Source organism: Octopus bimaculoides, chromosome 10 (genome assembly GCF_046866305.1).
Source record: "Octopus bimaculoides isolate indiv1 chromosome 10, ASM4686630v1, whole genome shotgun sequence".
NCBI classification, from domain to species: Eukaryota; Metazoa; Mollusca; class Cephalopoda; order Octopoda; family Octopodidae; genus Octopus; species Octopus bimaculoides.
In genome coordinates, this window is record NC_142937.1 from 1,748,681 (window position 1) to 1,753,680 (window position 5,000).

At 37.1% G+C, this 5,000-nt stretch overlaps 1 protein-coding gene across 7 annotated transcripts in view; it reads left to right on the forward strand.

The window, feature by feature from the left end:
- Window positions 1-5,000, forward strand: part of LOC106867322 (cilia- and flagella-associated protein 65) — a 1,093,663-nt gene that overhangs the window by 523,049 nt on the left and 565,614 nt on the right. The gene's annotated exons all lie outside the window — the stretch shown is intronic.

The following is a 5,000-nucleotide window of genomic DNA, read 5'->3' on the forward strand; positions in this document are numbered from 1 at the left end:
CAGCATTTCTATGCATTTATTTTAGATACAGGCTAAACCAGCACAATCATACAGATCATACAGTTTTCAATTTGATCCCATGGTTCACCATCATAATCATCATCATTTAACATCTGCTTTCCATGCTGGCATGGGTTGGACGGTTTGACTGAGGTCTGGCAAGCCAGTAGGCTACACCAGGCTCCAATCTGATCTGGCAATGTTTCTATAGTTGAATGCCCTTCCTAATGCCAATGACCCTAGAGTGTAGTGGGTCCTTTTTACATGCCACCAGCACGGGAGCCAACTAGGGGGCACTGGCATCTTGTGAAAAATTTATTTGACCATCTTATCATAAGCCCCACGTTTTTTAAAGTTAAATCAGATAGATAAATGGTTCTCAGATTGAAAAATAGCATGTTCCTTTTCCACCAAAAATGGTGAAATATTTTATCCCTACTTCTCTCCTTATTGATGAGAAGCCAAAACATTGTGTATCCTTATAATTCCATTTTTTTTTATCATCATGATGTTGTTGAAGTTTAAAAATTTCAAAAACAATCTTAATTTTATTAGTTTTGGCATTTTCCTACCCACTTTTCAATCCTCTCAGCCATTCCATTCTTGAGGGACCTGGTACTTCCCAATGAGAAATGCTGGAGTAAATTACACCTACAGAAGTTCATTAGATTGACTGCATTTTCTTGGAATCTTGGAAGACCCTACTTATTTTGTCAACTAGTTTAATACCACCGCTGCTGCCACCAGTACCAACAATAACAAAAACAACAACAGTACCAGCACCTGGCCTTGGATGCCTATAATGCTATATAATTTGTTGGGTGTATTTGGACTAGCTTTCTGGTTTCTTTCAAGTGCTGTGAGGTTCACTCTTTTATATGTCCATGCACTGATTTTATCTTGCCATTATGTGTGTGTGCAATAATTTTTTTAATGAACTAAACTGAATGAATTCAATTCAGGTAATTGTTTCTACTTGCAGAATTAAATTAAATTACCATATCTTCCACCAGACAAGTCGACATAGTATATAGAGTAAACATTCAATCATTGTCACTATCTTTCCAAATGCTGTTACATTATATGTGGAATTTTTAGTTCTCAAAAGTCATCTCAGTATAAAGTTGGCCTACCTTTTTTGGCTGTAAATTTCAGTCTGAAAAAATGGATTTATATGCCCCAAAATACAGTATTATAAATTTTAGTGTTTTGTCCATTTTAATTCTTCTTATCATTTACAATATTATCTGATGCAGTTGTTTACAGTTGGCTAGATATAGGCCTTTTACATAATCCCCTATGCAGCTTGTCAAATTTCTCTTTTCTTATCTCTTACTTATCCACTGCCCTTCAGCTGCTAATCCCTATCTATCCACAACTTTTTTTAACACTCTGCATGGCATTATGTTATATAAATCAGCATTCTGAATAACATAGTATTTCCTACTCTCAAAAAATAAATACTACAGATGCCTTTTAGTGGTGAGCCATTTCTGAAAACAGTCTTAAAAGTCCTGCTAAAAGTGTCATGGACACTGCCCTTTGACCTCTGACTAAACCATATAAAAAAATTCACAGAAATCTGTGAGGAGCAACATCTTCAAACCTTATTTTATCACTTCTTAAATTCTGACTATTCTATATGCATCTCTGTCCTTTTCAATCATTACATGCTCATATAAACAGTATTGATCTACTCCGTTGCATTCCTACCAAATCCACTGACAAGGCTTTGATCAGCCGGGGGAGGGGGGCAATGGTAGAAGTCACTTGTCCAAGGTACCACCATGCAGCAGGACTAAACTTCGAACTTTGTAGTTGGAAAGTGAACTTCTTATCACACACCCACCCACACTTGCAGCTGTGTTATAATGCAATAGCTATCATTTATTTGGAAATGAGGGCTGTACATCGCTGACCATTGTGGTCCCTGAAAAGATGAAGGACAAAATTAATCTCATGCTGGTATTAATTTCATCTTTTATCTTTTTAGGATTGATACATAAATATACCAATCCAGTGTGATGCACTGGCAAAACTGTAAGAATGTTAAACCAGATACTTGGAAAAAATTTTTTCTGGTTCTTCATCTTCTACATTCAAATGCTGCCATAAGCTGTTTGGGTGTAAGGCTTAATCTTTGACTCGGTAAAAAAAAGGAAGGAAAAAGGCATCTGGCACTTTGAATGCCTTTAGTGGAATCCATTCAGTTGCAAGTGTTCTTTGGGGTCAGGTCTCCACAGCACCATCAAGTCTGTCTTCCTCCAACCTTAGATACTTTGTAATGGGTCTTGGTATTACTCTTTGCTCCTGACTGAAAGGTAAAGTAAAACAAAAACAAGCAAAAAAAAAACAAAAAAACACACACGCATCTCCCTGAAATCGCATTCTGCCATCCTTTTGATGCAACTGTCTTTTAAAATGTATTCACTGAGGTCCTATCTCTGAAAAAGCACTAAATACATAAAAATAAAGAAAACGGACAGAATGACCATGGTTGGAATGCTGTCTGTCATAAGTCTGCCCATCCAGGATAAAAAAGAAGAGAGACAGATAGATAGATAGATTGAGAAAGAGAGAGAGAGAGAGAGAGAGAGAGAGAGAGAGAGAGAGAGAGAGAAAGAGTGTGTAACTGTGCATTTGGTCTCCTCTATTGAACTTTATCTACCACATTTTCTGGCATATAAATCAATTTTTCAGACCATATTTTACAGCCTAAGAGAAAAAGACACCATGATGTCTTTGGTAGACGAAAAATTCCATGTGAAATGGCAGCAGGATTTAGAAAGGTAGTGATGATGTTCACATTATACACTTTGTCTATTAGTATGCCAGGAAATGCAATAACAGTGTCTAACTAACTCCTCTGTCTACTTTAACATTCATGACAAGTCGCACCAGTCATTAATTATCAATACAATGAAAACTAAAACTATTTACAAATTAACCTGAAAAATGAGGAAGAAAGAGGAAAAAACTGAAAAACACGCAATCTCAAATTGCAAAATTTTTTGGTTATTGACTCATAATATTATTTTACTATATTTTAGATAAGATGATTTAATTCTTTGCATAATTGAACAGTAATGAGACACCACTTTCAGTAACTACGCACTGTACATACTTTATCATACAATGCCTCCTCCTCCTTCTCATGTCCGTTAATAACATTCTTCTTCTTCTTCTTCTTCTTCTTCTTCGTCTTCTTCTTCTTCTTCTCCTCCTCCTTCTTTTTCTTCTTCTCCTTCTTCTTCTCCTTCTTCTTCTCCTTCTTCTTCTTCTCCTTCTTCTTCTCCTTCTTCTTCTTCTTCTTCTTCTTCTTCTTCTTCTTCTTTTTCTTCTTCTCCTTCTTCTTCTTCTTCTTCTTCTTCTTCTTCTTCTTCTTCTTCTTCTTCTTCTTCTTCTTCTTCTTCTTCTTCTCATTATTGTTGTGGTCGTCCATCATTATTATTATATAAAAACTTTCAGCTTCTATTGCTGGGTATGATGGAAAGTGTCCGCTGTCCACAGCCAGCAGACTGAGGTGACACTTGTTTACTGGTCATGCTTCAAGGACCCTGCCAAGAATTCTTGCAGTTCCAAGCAATGCTGATTCTTGTAGGTGTTCTATCTTCACACTTAGATCAATCTTTTTGAGCCTTGCTGGTGGCTGAGTGCTGATTGCTGTTCATATCACATCTGTATTTCCCACTTCAAATCGTTGTATTATTATTATTATTATTTTCCTTCTTTCTTCAAATTTTCTTCAATTTCTTGCCGAGTGTTTTCCATACACTTAGGGCAGAGAAACTCGTTGTATGCATTCCCAGTTTACACACGCATATTCACAGGTAAAATATGTATTTAAAAAAAAAAGATCATGAATGGATGTTGTTTTCACAGCGATAATGCTCTTCTCAGTACATGAGTCGTTCCAGTTAGCACATTATTATTATTATTATTATTATTATTATTATTATTATTATTATTATTATTATTATTATTTGCACACACTCGTTTAGTGCCTGGGCATTGCTGACTTGTGGGGTTATGTCAAACAGCTGCTGTCACATGTAGGATGGATCTGTCTGTCAACTGAGTCTGTAGTGATGATTGTTCTATCACCCTTCTTCAATTGGGAAGGCAAGACAGTTTCCCTTTGACTGCTGGTTGCAGTGAAAGAGGTTGTTTGGTGGACAAGGCTGAAAGGCAGGAGGACAGATACATTCCTCTTTGGTAGAGGAAATCTCATTGACTTTTACAAAGTTTCACTTGAAAAGGGAACTGAGGGTGGAGCGTGAGTTTATTGAACGGTGAGTAAAAGTTGCGAAAATGGCAAGAGTGGATGGTACCTTTTTAAGTGTAGACCCGTGAGTCAGGGAGAAGGAATTGGAGAGGGCACTTGCTCCTAGGGTTTCAGAAAAATCTCAGACAGTGGCGTTCCTAGATTATCCCTAAAGGTCATATTGTATAAGGAGGGCCACATCTCTCCCACCCACCTCCCTTTTTTTAAGAATCTTTGTATCCTCTGTATGATTTCTCTCCTTTCTTTGTATGCTTATATTTCTATTTATTTATTGATTAAAAACATTTCTTTTTGTTACTTATTTAATTATTTTATCATTTCATTATATGTAAACTCCAACATTTTATGCCTGTCTCTGTATTGTCACCACTCATCCTTTTCCCTGGTGGCAAATAAATGAAACCATCACCACTGCCACCACCACCAACATTTCTGCCAGCTCACCGCCCTAACCCTAACCCTCCTATTACTGTCGTTCATGCCTTTCTCACTAATGCCTCTCACTCTATAAAGAGGCTGGCAACTGAGCTGAGATATGATGTCCTTGTAGTTGCATTCGAGACATGGTTGCCTTGATGGTGATGGTTTTGCAAAACAGGACAGCCATAACACTCTGCAAAGTGTTATGTTGCGAGGACCCATGAAACTTCTCTTAGGCTGGTGCCACAGAAAAAGTATATTTTGTAAAGTGGTTGGCATCAGGAAGGATGTTGAG